This window comes from Hyla sarda, chromosome 2 (assembly GCF_029499605.1).
Source record: "Hyla sarda isolate aHylSar1 chromosome 2, aHylSar1.hap1, whole genome shotgun sequence".
Taxonomy (NCBI): domain Eukaryota; kingdom Metazoa; phylum Chordata; class Amphibia; order Anura; family Hylidae; genus Hyla; species Hyla sarda.
The window spans coordinates 437,249,724-437,275,239 of NC_079190.1; the positions used below are offsets into that span (position 1 = coordinate 437,249,724).

Genomic DNA, 25,516 nt, shown 5'->3' on the forward strand with positions numbered 1-25,516 from the left:
TACTAATTTCCTACTAATTTGACACCTCAGGAACAAGCTCCCAGGTGAAATTGCAACCTATAGTATGCCTATAAATATGCCTAAAAATGTGAAGAGTCACTTATGTCGCTGCACAAGAAAACATTTTTAAGTTATGTCTTAAAACATGGTTAATGGTATCCTACCAATAGTATAATAAATACAGTACCGCCACAATACAGACATAATAAGAAGTGATAATAAATGCACTGATGTCACATCAAGACCATAATAATTTAACAGCACAGGAATGTTGATGTCACACTGTGGGGTTGATGCACAGTGATGTCACAGTACTGTATATACTCGAGTATAAGCCGACCCGAATATAAGCAGAGGCCCATTATTTCACCCCAAAAACCCAGGAAAAGTTATTGACTCGACTATAAGCCTAGGGTGGGAAATACACCATCCCCCCCATGTCATCATCCAGACCCCCCCCGTCATCACCCCCCCCACCTTCATCATCACTGCTTGTCAATCCCTTCATCAGTGGTCTTCAACCTGTAGACTTCCAGATGTTGCAAAACTACAACTCCCAGCATGCCCAGACAGCCATCGGCTGTCCGGGCATGCTGGGAGTTGTAGTTTTGAAACCTCTGGATGTCCGCAGGTTGAAGACCACTGCGGCCTTCGTCATCATCCACCCCCCCCTCCTTTAGTTTTCTATTCACCTCCCCTCGGTGGGTAGGAAGGGTGAGCTGGTCCAGGCCATCTGTGCTGCAGGGACCGTCCGGTGGGGAGGGTTAGTCGTTCCGGGCTGTCCACTTTCACCAGGGGCCCCTCTTCTCCACGCTCCGGGCCGGCCCCGGACTAGTGACGTTGCCTTGATGACAACGCACAGGGACATTCATGCGCAGGCTGCGACTAACCCTCCGCACCGGACGGTCCCTGCCGCACAGATGGCCCGGACCAGCTCACCCTTCCTTCCCACCGAGGGGAGTAGAAAACTAAAGGGGGGGTCTGGATAATGACGAAGGCTGCAGTGGTCTTCAACCTGCGGACCTCCAGAGGTTTCAAAACTACAACTCCCAGCATGCCCGGACAGCCGATGGCTGTCCGGGCATGCTGAGAGTTGTGGTTTTGCTAAATCTGGAGGTCCGCAGGTTGAATACTACTGAGAAGGGATTGACAGGCGGAGAGTTCACTTGAGTATAAGCCGAGGGGTGAAAAACTCGACTTATACTCGAGTATATACGGTACATGGAAAATAAGCAATGGAACAGTGATGTAACAGGAAAGAAAGCACAGTGATGTCACAGTTGAATATTAACAACCACAGTGATTTCACAGCATTCTATCAGCTAATGGACACAGGCCCAGATTTATCAAACTGTGTGAGAGAAAAAAGGGAAAGCTGAGCTGTGATTGGTTGCTGTGGGAAAATCACTCCACGGTGATGTCACAGAACAGGAAAATCCTTAAAATCCTCCTGACATTTAAAAACATTTCTATTGCTGCTTAAGAAAAATGGCACGAAAAAAAGGATAAATGCATAGCTAAAGGGGTACTCTGGTGAAAAAAAAAGTTTTCAAACCAACTGGTGCCAGAAAGTTAAACAGATTTGTAAATTACTTCAATTTAAAAATCCTAATCCTTCCAGTACTTAGTTGCTGAAGGCTCCAGGGGAAGTTGTGTAGTTCTTCCCAGTCTGAGCACAGTGCTCTCTGCTGACACCTCTGTATGTATCAGGAACTGTCCAGAGCAAGAACAAATCCCCATAGCAAACCTATCCTACTCTGGACAGTTCCTGACATTGTCAGCAGAGAGCACTGTGGTCTGACTGGAAACAACTTTCTCTGGAGCATGCAGCTGCTGATAAGTACGGGAAGGATTAAGATTTTTCTTTACAAAAACAAATAAAAGGTAATTTACAAATCTGTATAACTTTCTGGCACCAGTTGATTTGTAAACATTTGTTTTTCTCCGGAGGACCCCTTCTACACTGATCTAGATAAATAAAATGAAATGTGAGCTGCAGAAATGTAAAACATAACTGCTGTTGCACAGGATTAATAACATTACAGGAATGTATGGCATTTTGTGACTGAACACACACACACATATATATATATATATATATATATATATATATATATATTATATGAGCAATGTCATAGATTCATCCTATACAAGGCAATTATAAGGCTCCTTTCTAAAACATCTGAATATGCTATTAAGGCAATTAGACCCTTCTTGACTGGTAAAACCTGTTCAATAATAGAAATGTGGTGACCACAGGGGGATGATTGGGGTGATGGAATGCAGTGGGTAAGGTGTAGTTTGTGATGCTAGGGCACTGTTAACCTTCACCGTCCGAGGATGAAATAGCTTCTCCTGGGTCAGGCGTGGGGTAATGAATACACTAATGCAAGGTTACAGATAACTATCTTTACTGTTGCTGGAAGAAGCAGATCTTAAACAAAACAATCTTTTGTGCAGAGGGATGGGCAGAGTGGAACCCGGGGAGCCTGTTGCCTTGCTGGGAGTTGTAGCTGCTTGTTGAATGCATCTTTATGATTATTAGCAGCGCACGCTGACTTGAAAGCTTTAACTTGACTGACTGAAGAAGAGATTTTCCCTAAGAGTTTTGCTTACCGCCAGGCTTTGATATTAACTTGTGCGCTGGGTTTTTTCCTGAGATTGGGGTGGCTGTGGAATTTTGAGATTTTCTTCTCCCTAGGCTTCTCCTCATGGTACTTTCACTCCACTCCTGAACTCCTCTCTCCAACTCTCTCCTAACTGCAACTCTGACTAGACTGACTCTTAGACTGGACTGCACTGAACTCCAGCTCCTCACTGGGTCACCTGGTCACTCTGCCACAATCCCTTAAAGGTACAGTGCATAAACTAATACATAACATAACACAAAATACATATCACATTACAACAGGTCAGACTATGGAGTAGTGGACCCAACACAAGGACAGCAGGGATGCCCGAGGTGATCTTAAGCCCACAGGACAGGCTTTGGTGCTAGGATACCACAGAAAGAGGCATGATCAACAATTAACAATGACAACCTGAGAGTTTGGCTATGTTCACACACAGTTCTCACACATGTTGAGACTTATTTTGCACCTCCTTGCAGAATCAGCTCCACCCAGAATCGGCTCTTATTTTGCGCAGAATTTTACAGCGAGAATAAGCAACGGAAATCAAAGTCCCATTAACTACTGGACATGTTCATTCTTTCGGTGAAATCCGGATCTGTGGTGTAGTTCCGGTACTGAACTTCTGTAATGTGCACTGAGCAGCAGAATCCCATTTTTATCAATGCAATTCTGCTGCAAATGGATTCCACTCCAAATTAATTCCGCTCTGAATATCCATAATGTTCCCCTTAGGCTAAAATTCTACTTTTTTTTTGTCCTGCGTTTTTTGGTTTGAAAAAAACGCAAGAAAAAACACCAGAAAAATCACCAGGGCAATTTCCTGCATCTGGCGTTTTTTCATTTGTGTGGAAATTGCATTTTTGACCCCTTTGGCATTTTTTTTTGGTACCCAAAATTTGTTGGGTACATGAAAAAAAAAGTATGCAGTAGTGATGGAAAACATTTATTTAACTAAATGTATATTTTTTATAACGAAATTCAAATTTATTTTTTAATAAAGTGTGTGTGTGTTTCACTTTTTTTTCTCTATTTTTTGAAATTTTTTAGGTAGTACTACAACTCCCAGCATGGAACAGACTGTTCCATGATGGGAGTAGTAGTACCTGTACTAATAGACATATCGCCTGATGCGATCGTCCATAATATAGCAGAGATGCGGAGCGGCTCTATGCAGCGCTCACATCTCTGCTCTGTACTACGGCCAGTGATGTGAATAGTACATCACTCATTCATATTTCCCGTCCAGAGTGGGGATTGGCCGGATGGTTGCAGCCAATCACAGCTCTCAGAGGGAAATATGAATGAGTGATGTTCTAGTCACATCACTGGCAGGAGTATAGTGCAGAGATGCGATCGCTGTATAGAGCCGCTCCACATCTCTGCAATAGATAGGACGATCACAGTAGATTGATGCCCGCTGTGATCTTTCCTTAACTGCAGGTACTACTACTCCCATCATGGAGCATGCTCTGCTCCATGTTAGGAGCTGTAGTACCTGCAGTTAAGGAAAGATCACAGCAGATGTCACTCCTGACACCTCCTGTGATCCTCCTGTATCATGTACAGATGCAGGCGGCCGCTCTTCTATGGTCCCCTGCACTGTCGTATATATACACCTATTCATATTTCCCACAGAGAGCTGTGATTGGCTGGAACCATCTGGCCAATAACAGCTCTCTGCGGAAATATGAATAGGTGTATATATACGGCAGTGCAGGGGGACATAGAAGAGCGGACGGCCGCATCTATAAATTATACAGGAGGATCGCAACGGAACCCGGGGCGATCTGTCAATTAGTACAGGTACTACTACTCCCATCATGGAACAGTGTGTGTTCCATGCTGGAAGTAGTAGTACCACCTAAAAAATAAAGAATAAAAAGTGAAAAACACACACACTACATTTTTATTATTTGTCTGCTATATTTTTAATGCCCTGCCCGCCCACATAAATTGATCCCTGTTTAAAAATTAATAAAAATGTTATTATAAAAAAAGCTAAATTTCGTTAAAATTTTTTCCATCACTACTGTATCTTTTTTATTACAAACAGCGTTACCTAATTTCCTTACCAAATTTCAGTTATCACTTTGCAGTGGTCAGGTATTTAGGATGTGCGAAAGTCACACGTAGGCAAAAAAAAGTCGCAAACCCTCTTCAAAAAGTTGCAAGTCTACTTCAGGTCTGACATGGAGTACAAAACTCCCGTAAGTGAGCAAATTTAAAAAGTTGCCGTCACCACCGCCAGCGGGGGGGGGGGGGGGGTAGATGAGCGTCGGCGGCAGGGGGAGAGATGAGCGGCGGCGGAGAGATGTGTGTTGGTGGTGGGGGAGAGATGAGTGGTGGCGGCGGAGGAGAGATGAGCGTTGGTGGTGGGGGAAAGATGAGCGTCGGCGGCAGGGAGAGTTGAGGGCCGGCTCCCAGAAATATGAAACTACACTGTAATTTCATATTTCCCGGGCAGTGCCATGATTGGCCAGTTGGTCTCGGCCAATCACAGCACTGCCCAGAAAATATGAAATTACAGTGTAGTTTCATATTCCTGGGAGCCGGCCGGCCCCGCTGCCCCGACCCCTCATCTATCCCCCGCTGCCGTTGCTTATTTCTCCCCCGCCGCCGTTGCTTATTTCTCCCCCGCCGCCACTCATCTCTCCCCCGCTGCCGCTCATCTCTTCCCCGCCGCTCCTCATCTCTCCCTGCCGCTCCTCTCTCAGGAGGGGAGATGAGCGGCGGCGGAATGAGATGAGCGGAGGGCTCCCAGAAATATGAAACTACACTGTAATTTCAGCCAACCAGCCAACTACGGTACCACCCGGGAAATATGAAGTTACAGTGTTGTTTCATATCTCTGGACGCCTGCCGGCTCCGCTGCCCCGGCCACCGGCCTACATCAACCACCCGCCCAAGAGTTGAAACTACAACTCCCAGCATGTATCCTCACTGTAAGGGCAAGCTGGGAGTTGTAGTCTTGCAACAGCTAGCGGGCTGGTGGTAGATGCGGCTGGCATTTTAACACCAGGGTGCTTCCAGCTTTTTCTAAACTACAACTCCCATCATGGAAGTTGTAGTTTAGAAATGGGGTGCCTCCAGCTTTTTCTAAACTACAACTCCCATCATGGAAGTTGTAGTTTAGAAACGGGGTGCCTCCAGCTATTTCTAAACTACAACTCCCATCATGGGAGTTGTAGTTTAGCAATAGCTGGAGTCTCGCTGTTCCTAAACTATAACTACTATCATGGGAGTTGTAGTTTAGGAACAGCGAGACTCCAGATGTAGCTAAACTGGAGGCTCACTGTTGCTAAATCAAAACACCCATCATTCCCAGACAGCTAAAGGCTGTCTGGAAATGATGGGGGTTATAGTTTAGCAGCAGCTGGAGGCTTCCTGTTTGGAAACACTGCTTTATGGGCGTTCTCCCCAGGGGAGAGCCCTATAAATGTACTAACATATTTTTGTGTTTTTTTATTATCATTTCAGATTCGTTTATGCAGAGGACTACTTCGGATTCGGAGGACAACAACGATGACTCATGTATTTTTTTTATATTAATAAAATGGTTAATGAGGGCTTGTGGGGGAGTGTTTTTTGAAATAAAATTTTTTTAAATGTGCTGTTTTTTTCTTTTTATTTACTTAACAGGCTTAGTTGTGGAAGCTGTCTTATAGACGGAATCCATTACTAAGCCAGGGCTTAGTGTTAGCCTCAAAAACAGCTGGCGCTAACCCCCAATTATTACCCCGGAACCCTCCGCCACAGGGGTGCCGAGAAGAGCCAGTACCAACAGGCCCGGAGCGTCAAAAATGGCCAGTAACAAAGGTCCTTGCCCACCCTGATAATGTTAGTCTGTTGCTGCTTGGTTGGTATCTGGCTGAGAATGAAAATACGGGGAACCACACACGTTTTTTTTTCTATTATTTCCAAAAAGACGTGTGGGGTTCCCTATATTTTTATTCTCAGCCAGATACCAACCAAGCAGCAACAGCCTGAAGTTACCAGGGTGGGCGAGGACCTTTGTTACTGGCCCCAGCCTAAATAACGCCAGCCTGTTACCGCCTAGGCCCAGGAGTGCCATTTTTTGATGCTCCGGGCCTGTTGGTACTGGCACCCATGTGGCGGTGGGTACCGGGGTAATAATTGGGGTTAGCGCTAGCTGTTTTTGAGGCTAACACTAAACCCCGGCTTAGTAATGGATTCTGTCTATAAGACGGATTCCACTACTAAGCCTGTAAAGTAAATTTAATTAAAAACACAACACGTTTAAAAAATAAAATTATTTTAAAAAAAAAATCCCCCTACAAACCCTCTCTAAGCATTTTATTAATTAAAAAAACACTGGTAATCTATGTAGTCCACTAAAGGCAAAGAAGTCCTCTGCATACACGGATCTGAAATGAGAAGAAAAAAAAAAACACAAAAAAAATAGTTTAGTACATTTTGGGGAAAAAAGTGGTAAAAAACCTTTTAATAAACACAGAGGAGAGGAGGTGTTGTTTCCCAGTGTTCTGAAGTTATTTAGAGGTTTTTGCTTATGTAAGCTAAAAAAAATTGCATTCTAAAGTAATTTATTGTTTTTTGCTTATGTAAGCCAAATTTATCAACCCCCTTTGATAGTATAATAAATACGTCATACATAAGCAAAACCAAAGCAAAAAAAAAAAGTCTGCAGAACTCGCGTACCAAAGCAAACGATGAAAAATTTCCCCAAAAGTGAATCTGTCAGCTCTATTTTCTGCTAAGAGCTGCAGACACTGTTATATAAATTTCCTTTTTATTTCTTAGCCAAGTGTCAAGGAGGTGGAACCAAGCTGCTGAAATGCCACAGCTTGGCACAACTCCTCTCTCCTCCTCATTTCCCAGCCCCTCTTTGACTAAAATACAGGGCGCTGTTGGTGAGTGAGGCGGTTTTCCAGGCTGTGGCACTTGAGAATGCTCCACCTCCTTGACACTTAGCTGAGAAATAAAAATCTGATTTTATAGGTTTGGCAATAATCATTAGCTCCAGGAAAGGTAGATTTGGTTTTTATACCCAATTATATCTTATAACAGCAAATACTGCTGACCGATTTTCTTTAAATAAAGTTATATACTATACGTTCTTTATGTCAAACTATAGGATTTCTTTCTTTTAGGGTAGTACTCGGAAGACACAGGATAAGTACAATAACTTCACTGCTGGCACTCACAGTATCAGTAACAGAGTCATGTGGAGCATTAAACTGCAGTTATTTATCTGTATACATGTTCTAAAAAGATTAAAAAAAACAACTGTCCTGATACTATCAGTAACAGCTTCACAGAATTGATCTAAACTTTAATGCTATCTTAAATGACAGATACCATGGCAGGACCCCACTGACCCATTATTAGTCCAAAGTCCATTTTCTGCCATTACTGTCCACTGTATGGAACTCCATTATAGCAGAAACTGCCACAGGGGTGTGACCAGGGTGTTATGTGTGTTTTCCAAAACCATGTAGCATTTTCTATATTTCTCATGATTCTTTTTCAGTCATTCAAGGGTGGTACAGTGTCATCTGGGACCTTTTGATGGTAGTAGTGGCTGGCAAAGTGTTTACCAGGGCCATGCCTATGAGGGGTCTGTGACTCCATGCTGCTAACTCTGTTCTCAGACTGGAACATATAGGAACATTTCCACTGGGATTCTGTAGCTGGCACAATTGGGCCACTGTGTCTGTCACTGCTATGACTGTGCACTGGGGTGCACTCAGAAAGGAGCATGTATAGCACCTTCCATGTACGTATGCTATGATGTGTGGTGTCAGGGTGTTGCAATGATGCTACAGGGTCTGGTGGTATTAACCCTTGGTTTGTCGTGACACCAGGATGCGGTTATTATGTATGGAAGGCCCTGCCGACAACCGGCCCAAAAACAGCAGGTAAATAAATGGAACATCCACAGTAGGATTTATGAGATGACTGGAACTTTTACTTAAATTCTTGTGCAAACAGTCTTTACAAATATACAGTTCCTCCTGAGGTAACCAGGATGCAGGTTCCTCAAAGGCTTTGCTGGGACTAATAGTCTTGAGCTTTAAGCAGGCCACTGTGCTACTAATTATAGGATTTGAGTTGAATAGTAGTCACAAGGAATTGGTAGATAGAGCTTTATAACTCGCGGTTTTAGTGGCTGCTGGATCTTTAGGCTTTGGTCTAGTTGAGATGAATTGAGAAATGCTGATTGTGCTTGCTTTGGATCCGGGAGATAAGAGATCAGGAACAAGAGAGAGAATTTAGTGACTGCAGCCCCTTATATACTAAGGAGGCTGGACTACAGCCCATTGGTTGAAAAGCCTGTAGGTCCTGAACCCAGAGAACTCTGGGTACATCACATGACCCAGGAAGGTCCTAAACATTTGTACAACCATGATAATATATCGCATGACCTAGGAAGGTCCTATACATTTGTACTACCTCTATATACAGACTGAACAATATACAGGAACACATTTATATGAGGCGAACAAGGGGCAAGCCCTGCAGGAGAGCCCTGTGGAATGGAGGGACTCTAACTGAGGGGACTTAAGACAGGACAAGATCTTGTACTGGGACACCACAGATGTGTTTTTAGTTCACTTAAAGTACATCTTGATACTTGCCTCCAGCTATGTGAGTCAAAATTTAGGACAATGGTATTGGAGAGACAGCCAGCAAAATTGGTAGAGGATCAGATCATGCCTTCTCTATATGCCTTGTTTTTAAACTGTAAATCTGTTGTGCCTTTTCACCATACTATATTTTTAGTGCTTACACTGACTTGCTGTAAAATGGGAATTTCTTTTGCCTAAATGCAATTTTGTGTGTAAATGGTGCATTGCATTATGTGTATTTAGCTGCAGTGTCTGTCTAGTTAGGCAACATGATGCTGGGAAATTCCGGCCTCATTGGCATACAGTACTGCTGTAAGGAGATAGCAGGGGCTAACATGGGGAGGCCTATACAAAAAATGCTGCTGGAGATTACTCGCCCTGAAAATAAAGGAATTGCTGTGAGGGTCAGGGATTACAGAGAGGTCACACAATTCGTACCAAGGAAGCACCTGGTCAGAACGCCTTTAGAGTAAATGTGAGTGTGCGCCCCTTAAATGGAAGTACAAGCCGGTAAAGAGACTGCTATCGTGGTGTCCACGGGGTGTTAGAAAGAATACCTGACCACTTTGTGATGCCAGGGCACCATTTTCCTATACACAGTCCAAGGTTGGAGACAGCTTCTCCTGGGCCAGACAGGGGGAGTAAATGAACACACCAACATCAGGTTATGGGTAACTGAGCTGGGTGCAGATGGTAATACACCTACAGCTGGCTTTAGGTGAGAGAGTACAGTGTAACCCCTTGGGAGCCCTGTTGCCTTGCTGGGACTTGTAATGCTTATACCAAACAGATTAATACTGACTTGTGAGACAGAAAGATGAATCCTGATAGGTAGGGTCCTGTCAAGGTACTGAAGCCTTTTCCACAGGGGCGTGAACTTCCACCGTGCGAGTAATCATTGCAGGATGACCAGTTGAGATTAGATTTGAACTACCGTATTTTTCGCCCTATAGGACGCACCTGCGTATAAGACGCACCCAATTTTTAGGGGCAAAATCTAAAAAAATTTAGATTTTGAACCCAATAGTGGTCTTCAACCTGCGGACCTCCAGATGTTGCAAAACTACAACTCCCAGCATGCCCGGACAGCCGTTGGCTGTCCGGGCATGCTGGGAGTTGTAGTTTTGCAACATCTGGAGGTCCGCAGATTGAAGACCACTGCATAGGAGGTAATACTCACGTGTCCCCGCCGCTCCGGACCCGTCACCGCTGCCCTGGATGTCGCTCCATCGCTGTCGCCGTGTCCCCGTCGCTCCGGAACGTCTCTGCTGCCGGCCGGGTATCCTCGCTCTCCGTCGCCGCCATCACGTTGTTACGCACGCCGACGCACGTACGCGACGACGTGATGACGAGGAAGGAGAGCGCCGGCCATACAGTGGATCCCTGAACGGAGAAGACACCGAGGAGGCAGGTAAGGTCCCCCCCCCGGTGTCCTGTAAGCATTAACCCGGCTATTCAGTCGGGTTGTTCGGGACCGCCGCGGTGAAATTGCGGCGGTCCCAAACAGCCAGACTGAACAGCTGGGTTCGTGTCACTTTCGCTTCAGACGCGGCGGTCAGCTTTGATCGCCGCGTCTGAAGGGTTAATACAGGACATCACCGCGATCGGTGATGTCCTGTATTAGCCACGGGTCCTGGCCGTTGATGGCCGCAGGGACCGCCGCGATAGGGGTGTATTCGCCGTATAAGACGCACCGACTTTTTCCCCCCAGTTTTGGGGAAGAAAAAGTGCGTCTTATACGGCGAAAAATACGGTAGGCCTCTCCTCAGATCACACATTACACACACCTGAACCACACTAGAACTAAACTAGAATTCCGGTAACTCCTCCCCCACTACACTATAAGGGCTCGTTCACATGGGCGGATCAACAGCATATTTTGCGCTGCGGATCCACCGATGATGGACCCCTATAGTGTGTCTCAGATGTGCCTGCTCGGAGCGTCAATCCACCGCTATGAGCAGACACACTGCAATGTGCAAGTTGCCGCGCGCATGCGCAGTATACTCGAACACATTATGGCTGCTCTAGGCCTAGCTCATGGAGGGTGATGTGTGGAAGTACAACGCGCATGTGTGTGCCGACTTGCACATTGCCAACACATCTGAGACACACTGTAGGGACCCATCATTGGCGGATACGCAGCATAAAATACGCTGTGGATCCGTCCATGTGATCGAGCCCTAAAGGTGAGAATTTAGGGGTTCCCATTGGCAGGCAAAGTCACATGGGGTTCACTGCTCTCATTTAAAGGTACAGTAACACAGGAAAACATATATACACATAACAATCAATAATTGATTTAGAAATATATCTTGCAATAGAATATATACATGATACATTTAACTGTACGTTTTTGGTGGGCCAAACACCTTGTGCTACCAAGCTGTCCGAGACAGTCCAAAGCCACAGGACAGCTATTGGTGCTGGGACACCACACTATGACATTAAAGGGGTATTCCAGGAAAAACTTTTTTTTTTATATAAACTGGCTCCAGTAAGTTAAACAGATTTGTAAATTACTTCTATTAAAAAATCTTAATCCTTTCAGTACTTATGAGCTGCTGAAGTTGAGTTGTTCTTTTCTGTCTAAGTGCTCTCTGATGATACCTGTCTCGGGAACTGTCCAGAGTAGAAGCAAATCCCCATAGCAAACCTCTTCTACTCTGTGCAGTTCCCAAGACAAGCAGAGATGTCAACAGAGAGCACTGTTGCCAGACAGAAAAGAACAACTCAACTTTAGCATCTGATAATTATTGGAAGGATTTAGATTTTTTAATAGAAGTGATTTACAAATCTGTTAACTTTCTGGAGCCAGTTGATATGTAAAAGCAAGGTTTTTTTCCTGGAATACCCCTTTAAGTGCTCCAGAAGTGGGAGTCAGGTAGAACTGTGAGCCACTTTTAACTGGAAAGCCCTGTTACAGGAGTCCTGAGATGGCGTGCATAGACAACCTCTGGAGCAGAAGACCAGAGGGATATTAGTTCAGTCCATGCAGTGCCTACACCTGTTTTTCGTAACCAGTGTGCCTCCAGCTGTTAGCAACCTAAAAAAAAGTCCTGTATACTGTGGTCTAAATAAAATTGGGGAAAACCCAAAACAACAACTATATAACCTATAAATACGCCACTACAGCGTATAGGGTAAACCCACTAAGAATAAAAATGTATATAATAAAATAAATAAGAAAATAATAATCTAATAAATCCAATAAACATCAAATTAATAAAATATATAATTTTATTTTACAAAAAAGTACATATATCATACACAAATGAAGAAATAATATATAGCTATATAGCATACATAAAAATGATAATAATCAATAGCGCAATTTGATAATGTGTATAATTAATTATGAAAAATTTATAAAAAATATATATAAATAGATAATATATGAGCTTAAAAAATGCAAAATGCAAAAAAGCTAAAGATGACAGGGACGGGAAAAAAGATAAAAACAAGAAAAATGTAAATACGGGGGTCAATTGATCACCAATGGATCATAAAAACACCTGTTGCTATAAAATATGTGCAGATAGTGACAATATATATAACATAAAAAGTGTATAACCCTGTAAAATGTGTATCAAACACAAGGTGCATGTGCAACACAAAAATATATCTGTGTGAAATAAATACAATAAATCAGTGCAAAAAGAACAAGACAAATAAAGTGCTAAGAGTAAAGGTGTCAGAATAGAAATACTTGACCCACATGTAAGAAGGTAAGTTCAACGTCCCTGCGTTCACCTCCAACACGTTTCACCGTGACCGGCTTTATCAAGGAGTATGCGTATAATGGATAAGTGCGAAGATATATAGAGGGACATTTATCAATGTTTGCTTATGTAATCTTTTTTTTAGTAATTTTTTCCTTACTTTTTTTTTGCTTATGTGTGACTTTATTTATCAACTGGTTTCAGCCTGTTGATAATTTTCTTTCACGTAAGCAATTTTTCCTTTTTTACTTTGGTAGTAGCTTTTTCTGCTCCATGTTTGAGCTGGAGTAAATTTAGTCAATTTTTAACGCTGTTGCGACTTTTTTTGCGCAGTTGCGACTGTCGCAGTTAATAAATACCTGACTACCCGTAGTCCATTTTAAAATTATTACTACATAGTAAATTTTAGGAAAACTTGCTTTTCTCGCTTTCCAGTCAAAATGTCGCACGAAAAATCGTGTAGTCGCAGTTGCGACAATTTTGCGACAATTATAGTAAAGAAAACCTGACTAAACCCGTTGATAAATGTCCATAATAGGGTATTCAATAAAGGAACTATTAACACATTTGTAGTATCGGGAGGCGCCTCAGCTAACTACCGGAAATAACCTACAACGCCAAGGATCTCTACAACGCCAAGGATCTCTACAACGCCAAGGATCGCATTTTGCATTTTTTAAGCTCATATATTATATATTTATATATATTTTTTATTAATTTTTCATAATTAATTATACACATTGTCAAATTGCGCTATTGATTTTTATCATTTTTATGTATTCTATATAGCTATATATTATTTCTTCATTTGTGTATGATATATGTACTTTTTTGTAAAATAAAATAATATATTTTATTAATTTGATGTTTATTGGATTTATTAGATTATTATTTTCTTATTTATTTTATTACATACATTTTTATTCTTAGTGGGTTTACCCTATACGCTGTAGTGGCGTATTTATAGGTTATATGCCTCCAGCTGTTGCAAAACTACAATTCCCATGCTGGGCATTGTAGTTTTGCAACAGCTGGAGGCACACTGGTTAGAAGGCACTGGCCTAAACCATCAGCTTATATATATATAATGTTCCTGTAACCATCAAGCATGACAGCCTCTTGCAAATAAAGCATTCAGGAGTTTAAGATTTCCTCTTGCTTTAGCATCACAAGCTCATGGCTGAGATTTATCAAAACCTGTCCAGAGGAAAAGTTGCCAAATTGCCCATAGCAACCAATCAAATCGCTTATTTCATTTTCAACAAGACCTCTGAAGAATGAAAGAATCTGATTGGTTTCTATGGGCGACTGGGCAACTTTTCCTCTCGACAGGTTTTTAATCGCCCCTGTAGAGGTTAACAACATCACTGCTCCCTACCCGCACCACTGTTTGTTTATGGACATCAGCTTGTAGATAAATCATGACCCTTGTCTACCTCCCCTATCAGGTAGATGTCACTTTATGGTGCCGCTTCTGGCCCCAGAGCTCAATGTTAAAATGTATCATATTTTGAAACTTGTTTTTATTGTGTTCCCATTGTCTAATGTAATTGCATTCTTGTTTCATGTAAGGAGCTAATGTTGTTTCTGTAGGAGGATGGGTGAGAAACCACATGAGAAATCCAGCCAATCAGGGCCTCCTGCCCTGTTCCTCCCAGGTCTGTACAGACAGGGAGGAATTTAGTTAGTCTAGAGCAGAGCAGAGTTAGACAAGGTGAAGGCAAGACCTCTGCTGTGTGACCTGTCCCTCACCACATGGAGACAGGCCCAAAGACCCAGTTGCCAGAATTATTGCAGTAAGAGCGACTACACTCTTCACTAGAATCTTGCTGACTGGGTTGTCAGTCCAATTCAAGTGGACAACAGAAGAATCTGACGTGCCCCATAGCAACTAAGGATAGAGTGGTGAAAATCCTCCGGCCGCACCTGTCCACTGAAGTTTACCCTGGCAGTAAGCACCCAATTTGGATTCCATAGTGTGAAGCAATGCAAGGCAGTGATATTCAGCTCCCAAAGTAATGTCAAGTCTATGCAAGTCAAATCTAGTCAAGTCAAGTCTTTTCAAGTCCTGTCTATTTCAGTTTGACTGATGTCACAGTCGGTTAAAGAGGTACTCCGAAAAAAAATCTTAACCCTTCCAGTACTTATCAGCTGCTGCATACTACAGAGGAAGTTGTATTTCTTTATGGAATTCTTTTCAGTCGGACCAAAGTGTTCTCTGCTGACACCTCCGTCCATGTCAGGAACTGTCCAGATTATAAGCAAATTCCCATAGCAAACCTTTTCTGCTCTGGACGATTCCTGATACGGACCGAAGTGTCAGCAGAGAGCCTTGTGGTCAGACTGAAAACAATTCCAGAAAGAAATACAACTTCCTCTGGTGCATATAGCAGCTGAAAAGTACTGGAAGTATTAAGATTTTTAAAAAGAAGTAAGTTACAAATCTGTTAACTTTGTGGCACCAGTTGATTTAAAAAAAAAATAATAATAATAATGTCCACCCGAGTACCCCTTTAAGTCACAGAAAGCCCATTAATGCAACTGTGGTTTCTTACTGAATCCTTCACTACAATTGCACATCTACTGAACTGGACTGTCTTTATTACCTCTCCTGCAATTGTTTGAGTAAAGTTCAAGTGGTTACCTTAACCTGGAATATGAGGAATTCTTTACCCAGTGTTTGGCCCTGCAACCACTTTACCTTGGAGTGTGGAAGGTTAACACTCCTGGCGTCACGAACATTCACCTCAGGCACATCTACATACACGCCAAACCTCTGCCAACCACACATGGACATTAAATAGGTAACAACATGTTTTATGACGTTCAGCCTAAAGACTATCAATGCCAAAATTATAATAAACTTGGAAATATTTTTTCCCAATTAGAAATCTGAATTCTTTGTAAAGTGTGACTTGATCAAAGCCCTAGGTCTGCCAGCATTAAATATTATCTTGGCAGTCATAGGAAATAAATTGAGGACCTGCAGTCCTCCCAAGACCAATCACTTAATCACTGCGGTAGGCTCCTTGGACTGATATTTTTTAATGGGTTGGTATCACATGCAGATAACTAAGAAAATGTATTGTCACTTGTCACTAGAAATACATTTGCTAATAGTTTTTGCATAAGAACAAACACCAATAAAAGTCTAAAAACGTTACATACAAAAGCAGGAACGGAAGGGCTTCATTTAATGGTTGTCTCAATTGTCTGTGTCAGAACTGTATATGCTGTACCAAAAATAGGAGTGGATCCCATCATAGGAAAGTGGGAAAACCTTTCCTTAGGGAAGCCTTTCAGAAAGGAATTCCTGCTTTCTTAAGAAGCAATCCAATCGTGTGGTCTTCACTCTTAAAGGGGTACTCCCACCCTAGACATCTTATCCCCTATCCAAAGGATAGGGGATAAGATGTCTGATCGCGGGGGTCCTGCCGCTGAGGACCCCCGCATTATTGCATGCGGCACCCACCTGTTTTTTCCCCGGAACCGCTGGAGGGTCTGAGTCTCGACTACGGGAACGGAAGTCCGTGACATCAGGACTCCGCCCCCGTGTGACGTCACGCCCGTCCCCTCAATGCAAGTCTATGGGAGGGGGCGTGACGGCCGTCACGCCCCCTCCCATAGACTTGCATTGAGGGGTCGGGCGTGACGTTACACGGGGGCGGAGCCTGCGGTTCCGGGGAAAAAACAAATGGGTGCCACAAAACAGATGGGTGTCGCATGCAATAATGCAGGGGTCCCCAGTGGCAGGAACCCCGCGATCAGACATCTTATCCCCTATTCTTTGGATAGGGGATAAGATGTCTAGGGTGGGAGTACCCCTTTAAAGGGATATTTCCACTATAGATATTTATGACAGATCCTCAGAAACAGCAGAGCTCACTGTGGTCTGACTAACAGAGTGCATGCTCAGCTCCTTCCATAAATCCAATTGAAATCAATGGAGAGTGCCATGTACATAAATGGCATCTTCTACATTCATTACCCACCTAAATGTTGCACATCATGAAGTGGTACAGGGATCAAGGGTTCCTAGTTCTAAAACTTAGTACAGGTCCAAGATTACCTGTCATTTGTACTAACTTTTAATATGATGTCTATAGGTACATACAGTATCTATAAAGTTCCTAATATACAACCTTTATATCTTAAGATGTCACTTAGATATCTGGCCACTGGGTGTCCTTGTTCTATCTTGCCTGCATTCCTCTCTACCGGCCAAGCAGGATTGTCTCCTGAAATGGCCAGGTGAAGACTAAAATCTGTCAATCAAACAGGCGAGAGCAATTGCTGTGATCTACAGGATGTAGGATTGCGATGGTCATACGCCAAGCCATCAATCCTTTGTCATATTGTATTTTTTTTTATAATTGTTTATTTAGTAATTTTTCCATAGAAAAGTAAACAGCATGTACAATGAAGGCATAAAGTTAACATCACATATGTACACAAGGTAAACCAATGTGCATGGAGGTAAAAAAAGAAAGGAGGTAAGAGGGATAAAACCAACTGTGAAAGTGGAAGAAAACGAAAAAAAAAAGGACAATAAAGGTCGTCAAAATATAACAACGTCCAGTGGAATTGATTCTCATTAGGTATTGAATCAGTCAATAACAAGGGGTATGATATCAATGAAAGAGCATGAAGACATATATGGATGTCAAATAACAGATAGAGTTCTTATGGGATGTCATATTGTTTATCGTCCTATTCCTTAAATGGCTACAGTCACATATGGTGGCTGCTTAAATCTTTCTAGAATACAATGTTAAAGTGAAAGTCCATAGATTTTTTTTCTATTGAACTGTGCTTGGTGTGCAGTTTAATAGATAGCAGTCCCTTGGCACGACTGCTATCTCCATGTTGGTCCTCTGCCACGTTGCAATTCCCGCTCAGCCAATCAGTGACAACAGCAGTGTCAGCGTCAGCTACTCGTTGGCTGAGCAGGAAAGTCCTTGTGTCACACAGACACTCTAAAGTGCAGCTTGGACCAACATGCTGGGGAGTGAGGGGGGGGGGGGGGGGGGTAAGTATAGCGTTTATTTACCTGCACCCTGAGCACAATTACTGAAAAAAAAGATTCTCTGGAATACCCCATATAAGGCATATACCAATATCCAACAGTATGGAATCTGTTACAGATCCCTATTCCCCTCACATGAGAGCTTTCAGTCTGGCCATGCCAATTACAAACTTGCACTATCTGATATCTGTCTCTTCCTTTCTTTTAGAGACTGCTTTACGTGCCCAGAAAGCTATATCCCCTTGCTGGCAGTACTCGGCTGCTCTAAGACCTACCTTAAGATTTCCCCTATGCAGTGGTTAGAGAGTCTCTGGACCATAGGAAACCACACTTTTCTTCTTCTTCTTCCACCAGGTCCAGCCTCTTCTCTCAGGATGGTCTCTACCGGCCTGCAATGGAACTAAACTTCACTGCAGGTATCTAGGAGCTAACTAAAGATTCACCTGGATTTGAGCATGCCACCAATTGCCCCCATAGGTTTTCTGTTTCAGGCTGACATCACACAGCTTGCTACTCCCAGGCCTATACATTCAACCTTTACATAGGCCAAAAGCACTCTTCAGTGCCTCCTGTTGTTGACTGCCTGACATTTCCCCCACAGACACCTCTCCCTCCTAATACCTTCCAAGAATTCTCCCACTCAGCATGGTGGCCAGCCTCTTCCAGGCCCTATACTGGCACCTGTATGACAACCTCTTTGAGACAACCTCTGTGGAAGATGTAACGTCTTCTATACTGCTGGTCAACGAGCTTTCCAATAAGTAGATATGACTAATGCCAAACATGACAGTGTTTTAATAACTTGGCAAGACAACTCAGACAAACTTCTGTTTTGATGCTTTTAAGCAATTCACTAATATGTTAACCAAAGTTGCTTAGATCTGTAGTGGACATTAATAATAGAGGGCCCCTGTGCAAGAATTGTATATGGTCCTTTTGTTTTCCAAATGCTAATGTGATACATGGATAGGATTGATCATGGTCTATTAGTCTGTGGAGACTGTGGAGGGACTAATAAGGTACCACTCAACAAGCTGTATAGGTTTGACAGATGGCATGTAGTTTTTTTTTTATTTGTTTTGCTTTTTTTAATCTTTAGAAAATATATAATTTCTTCTGATATTCTGATATTCTGAATCATATTTTACATTGTATCAAACATCCTCATTGTATAAGTCTATATGTCCGTCTCCTTTTGAGCTATGTGAGTTCTCCCATTAATAAAGAAGAATACGCTGCATTGATTATGCAGTATTGGTACAAAAGGTTGGCACACATACAATGCAGCAACACGCTTCCTCATTGAATTGTTTTGGGGAAAAAATGTATGGCTTCTCTCCTTGTAAATGATCTCTAGTGAATGGCCAGACATCTGTTTTAGCAGTATCTAATAGGCCAGCCAGTTTAAATCACCTTGTTTCATGGATTTTGGATACCAAGATTGCTGGAAAGGGTTATCTCCTTCATAAACAATATTTCACCATTTTATGACCTCTTTGCATATAAGCTAGTTCAACTTCAAATATTAAAATTCCTATATGTTTACTGAAAAATGCTTGGGATATACTAAGATACAGAAAATCTCTGAAGTGAGCCGAAACAATACAGACCACAATACTGGTGTGCTGTTAAAAATAAGTAGAAATTTTGGTAGATATAAACCTAAGAGGGTGTTCACTAAACCTTGCTTAAAAGTGTCATAACTGCCCTATATGGTAAGTTACTGGCTCCTTGCCCCATCACCTTTGTAGGTCACATCTCAGAACCTCTGCATCCTGGTGCATTCCTATACAATGATGCAATGATTACACAGTCTGCACCAGTGAACAGAGCAGAGTAGGCTCAACATAGGAATGGGAAGAAGGTGAGTTGCTTTTGTTTTTTATGTTGTTGGGGGAACCTAACTACCTATTGGGGAAAATTATCAACCTACACAGGGAACATGTCTAATTTCTGCGGTGAATTTAGTTACCTAATGGGAAACCTACCTAACTAAAGGAAGATACTACCTACCTACATGGGAACATCTACCTACTTACTGGATGACCTATCTGCCTACAAGATGGACCTAAATTGCAGCAATCTAATACATATGTTAAACTATGCAATTGATTAAAGGAAACCTGTTATCATTTCCATCCTGTTTGAACCACGAGTCAACAGGACGGTCCCTGGCAGTGTCTTCCCCAACTAGCCTTGATTAATTTTTGATATTTTGACATTGGGACAGATCCATTAAAGAAGGCCATTGGGGCAGGCAGAAGCCACCGAGGAACATCCCAATGACTTGTGGTTCAGACAGCATGAAAATGATGACAAGTTCCCATTAAGGTGCAAGGGGTACTCTAATTACATGTTGGGATAGGCCAGAATGACGATACAAATATAAGACTGCAGTGAAGTTTTGGCCATGGGCAGAAAAAAATAATCTATGGATTTTGATATATGTAAGGTGTTCCTACTATATAGTGCCCAGTACATATACTTTTGGGTCATGATAAACTTATATTCTCAAATATACTCGTTTCTTGGAGGATAAAAACTATGGGTAATGTCACCTAATTCGGTTACATCAAACTATGGTGCTTGTACTACTCGGGTTAATGAACTGTGCAACCATGTTGACCATCTTAATAATATTAGAAATCCACCTCCTGCAATTTTTTAAACGGCAAGTTTGGTCAAGAAATGCCTTGAAGATATATGGTATAGAAAACGTTTAAACATCTCCCTGTGGGGAAGACATACATCCTAAATTATTCAATAAGGCTATGTTCACATGGTGGAAAAAATTTCAGCTTTTTTTCTTTCCTGTATATAACCCTTAGGAGTCAATCTACTTAACTTTAAGGTATCTTGTTTAATTTTTGTGTGAAGCACTTATATAAATATGTTTATGTGCTTGGCATATGCTTGGCTGCACAATATGGCGGTGGGGAGATATCACCTCTAAATGCTATGTTGCTGGAGGTTGTAGTACACAGCTTGGATCAAAGAACCTTCTAGCAATATTGAAGTGGGAGGTGCTTTGTGAGCTCTGCCCAGGTGAGATGAAATAGACCAATGGCTAATAAACACCAAACACAACACTCCCAAAGAAATTGTATTTTTGTAGTTGCTGAATGTTATAGACAGTGTTGTACACTGAGAGGGCATTTCTGCAGCTTTACCCTCACCCACCAGCCTTGTTGAGTTTGTAACTAAGAACTGCGCCTCTAAGAGAGAACCTCCAAACGTGTGCACCTCTTACAATCACCGCCACATGCTTCCTATAGAGTCAAAATAACAATAACTTGGTTTGAGAAAAACTCTCATCTGTCATTCCACTTGCAGAGTGATCGTCTGTTGACCCTTCACCCTGCCAAGCGTTTACCTCTGTCACATGTGCAAGTAGAACAGTGCACCATAATGTATAATTCCAGTTCTCTTTTAGCATTGTTCATTATGGCCCAGGAACACTATGGAAATTCAGAGAGAGATTTTGTAGCTAAATCTGTAGAATCTGATTATATGGTGTTAAATGTTCAGTTCTGAGGTGTCGAAGTGATCATCACATCCGGAATTAGTGACCCTATGCTTGACTTTCATGTTGGCACTCCTTCTGTAAAGGATTTCCCAGTCCACTAGTTAGACAGTCACGGCTCTGTCATATCCAAATCCACTTATACTGAGTCATGTCAATTAATCTGTTACAGGACCCGGACTAATCCCATAAATGACTTAACCCGATGGTGAAGTTAACGCCTTCATGAATTAATCATCAGCATCATGGGCTCTGTTATTGTCTCTGTGGAAGTATTCCATATCCATTCAGCAATCTTATCCGTAGGATTTTTATATCCTTGTTCTGTCCTTTAGCCAGATCTATTCTGATCTATCCTTGGCACAATGATATAACTATACTGAACTCCGACAGCAACTGCATCAAAAAGTCATATGGAAGGGAATGTTACTTAAGACCTACAGTATAGAAGTGCACAGAAAATAGGTCTCTAGTTACTATAACAATTTTAATGAATGTTTAACAATGTTTCCCACTATAAAATAAGCGAATAACAAAAGCATAAATATCAGAATTAGGCAGCGGGACCCGGAGCGCTCGGCGTGACAGATGTCTTTATCGTTAGCAGCAGAATGGGGCAGGCTTAGCTTGTGCTATGTGCAGAAGAGAGCCCCAACTGCGTGCAGGCATTTTAAGACTGTTTGCTCCAGAGGGTCCATTGTATGCCAGAAGGAATAATCAGGGATTCCCTCTTATCTCTTACCATTCATAAAGTTTTAGGCAGCTGTCCCTTGATCCTTCTATTTACACTGAACTGCTTCCTGAATGTAATTCTCCATTCATTTTAGCTCGTCATAATCATCATCAGAATGTATACTACTGGCAAACAGACTAAGGCTGGGTTCACACCACGTTTTGTTAAATACGGCTCCCGTATACGGTTGGGAGGAGGGGGCGGGGCTTAATTGCGTCGCCCGCACTCAGCCGTATTCGGGAACCGTATTTAATGTATGTCTATGAGCCGACCGGAGTGAACCGCAGCCTCCGGTCGGCTTCGTTTTCGGCCGTATGCGGTTTCCCGACCGCAGGCAAAAACGTGGTCGACAACGTTTTTGCCTGCGGTCGGGAAACCGCATATGTCCGAAAACGAAGCCGACCGGAGGCTGCGGTTCACTCCGGTCGGCTCATAGACATACATTAAATACGGTTCCCAAATACGGCTGAGTGCGGGCGCCGCGATTAAGCCCCGCCCCCCTCCTCCCAACCGTATACAGGAGCCATATTTAACAAAACGTGGTGTGAACTCAGCCTAACTCTGGTCCCATCCCCTGAAATTGAGAGAATGGGAAACAGCAGTGCACCATGGATGGGCCTCTTAGGGATCCAATAACAGCAATGAAATCCCTAGCATAACCTTGTCATCACTCTGAAGGGGTAAATCTATAAAACCCTGCAGTTTTTAAACATTTTGTTGAAGTGAAAGTAAGTTCTAAAGTAATTTTGAAGTTAGAAAATGTATACAAGAAAATACCTTAAACCAATGAGAACAACCCCTTGAATATTAACTAGCTACTTATTTAAAAAAAAAACTTTTCTAAACTTACTCAGGCTATGTTCCCTAATTACTCCTAACACCCCTCCCACCCTTAAGAACTTTAACCCCTTAGGGACCAAGCCCATTTTGACCTTAAGGACCAGAGCATTTTTTGCAAATCTGACCACTGTCACTTTAAGCATTAATAACTCTGGGATGCTTTTACTTATTGAATTTGATTCTGAGATTGTTTTCTTGCAATATACTTTACTTTATTTTAGTGGTAAATTTTCGTCGATACTTGCATCATTTCTTGGTGAAAAATTCCAAAATGTCATGAAATTTTTTTAAATTTAACATTTTTCTAACTTTGAATCTCTCTGCTTGTAAGGAAAATTGACATGCCAATTAACTTATTTATTTATTCACATGTACAATATGTTTACTTATATATGTTTGCATCATAAAAATGACATGTTTTTACTTTTTGAAGACTGTAAAGGGCTTCAAAGTTTAGCAGCAATTTTCCAAGAAAATTTTAAAATCTGAATTTTTCAGGGACCCATTCAGTTTTGAAGTGTATTTGAGGGTCGTAATGTTAGAAATGCCCCATAATGAACCCCATTATGAAAACTGCACCCTTCAAAGTATTCAAAATGACATTCAGAAAGTTTGTTAACCCTTTAGGTGTTTCACAGGAATAGCAGCTAAGTGGAGGAGAAAATTCAAAATCTTCAATTCCAACCAAATTCTCTCTCCAAAAGCCCAATGGAGCTCCTTCTCTTCTGAGCCCTGTAGTGCACCCGCAGAGCACTTTACATCCACATATGGGGTATTTCCTTTCTCAGAAGAAATGGTGTTACAAATTTTGGGGGGCTATTTTCCTATTACCCCTTGCAAAAATGAAAACTTTGGGGTAACACCAGCATTTTAGTGAGAAAATCAAATTTTTCGCGTCCAAATTTAACAAAAATTTGTCAAACACCTGTGGAGTGTTAAGACTCACTATACCCCTTGTTACGTTCCCTGAGGGGTGTAGTTTCTAAAATGGCGTCGCATGTGGGTGTTTTTTTTGGGGGGTTTATGTCAGAACTGCTGTAACTATTAGCCACCCCTGTGCAGATCACCAGTTTAGTCCTCAAATATACATGGTGCACTCTCAATCCTGAGCCCTGTTGTGTGCTTGCAGAGCAAGGTGTACCAAGGAGTAACGAAAAAAAGCCCCCCGAAGTTTGTAACGCAATTTCTCTTAAGTACGGAAATACCCCGTGGATGTTAAAGGAGTACTCAGGTGCACACTTTTTTCATTTTATCCCGTCCAGGCTGCAAAATAAAAGAAAACACACTTTATCTTACCTGCCAACGAGCCCCCGGAGCTCCGGAACAGGTGTTCAGTCCCCGGGCTGTATTCTTCTTACTTCCTGTTAGCCTGGCACGTCACACGGAGCTTCAGCCTATCACCGGCCGAGGCGGGACATTGCTGCGGCCAGTGATAGCTCCGTGTGACGTGCTGGGCTAACAGGAAGTAAGAAGAATACAGCCCGGGGACCGAACACCTGTACCGGAGCTCCGGGGGCTCGTTGGCAGGTAAGATAAAGTGTGTTTTATTTTATTTTGCAGCCCGGACGGGATAAAATTAAAAAAGTGTGCACCGGAGTACTCCTTTAACATCCACAGGGTATTTCTGTACTCAAGAGAAATTGCGTTACAAGCTTCGGGGGGCTTTTTTTCGTTTTACCTCTTGTGAAAATGAAAAGTGTAGGGCAACACCAGCATGTTAGTGTAAAAAATATTTTTTTACACTAACGACGAAAACAATTGCTGAAATTTCCACCACTATCACTATGCCCACCCGTAGACTTATTTGTTAAACTGGTATCGAAAGAGATGGAAAAAATCCTACAGGGAATATTTAGAGATAAGATAACGAAAGAGCAACGGTCCAGTATAAAAAAGTTAAAAAGCTGGAACGATGTAGTGTACAAACCATCGAATAAAGGTGGGAACATTGTGATCTGGCCCAAAGTGATGTATGAGAGGGAGGCATTTTGCCAGCTGAATGTGGAATGCTGTTATAAGAAACTTACTTTTAATCCCCTCTCATCTTATACGCAGACACTGGATAAAATACTCCAACAAGAAATAGACGCTGGAGTCATCACTAAAAAAGTATATGAAAATGACATGATTATGGTCACATGTGACATAGAATCTTTGTACACCAGCATATGACACCATGATTGACTGGAAGCGGTACAATTCTTTCTGACTAACAGTTACATCGACCGGGATTTGGGTCAGTTTATTGCACAACTACTGGACTTTACTCTCACTCACAACTTCTTTCTGTTTAAGGGAACAGCCATGGGGTGGCCTGTGCGCCCTCCTATGCAAGCCTGTTCCTTGGGGCTCTGGAAACGGGACCTCTTCCTGTCAGAACATGGAGACGTCTCAATGGACCGGGTGATCTTTTGGTCCCGGTACATCGATA

At 42.3% G+C, this 25,516-nt stretch overlaps 1 protein-coding gene across 1 annotated transcript in view; it reads right to left on the reverse strand.

Moving 5' to 3' along the window:
• P2RX5 (purinergic receptor P2X 5) overlaps positions 1–25,516 on the reverse strand; it is a 90,987-nt gene that overhangs the window by 36,116 nt on the left and 29,355 nt on the right. The gene's annotated exons all lie outside the window — the stretch shown is intronic.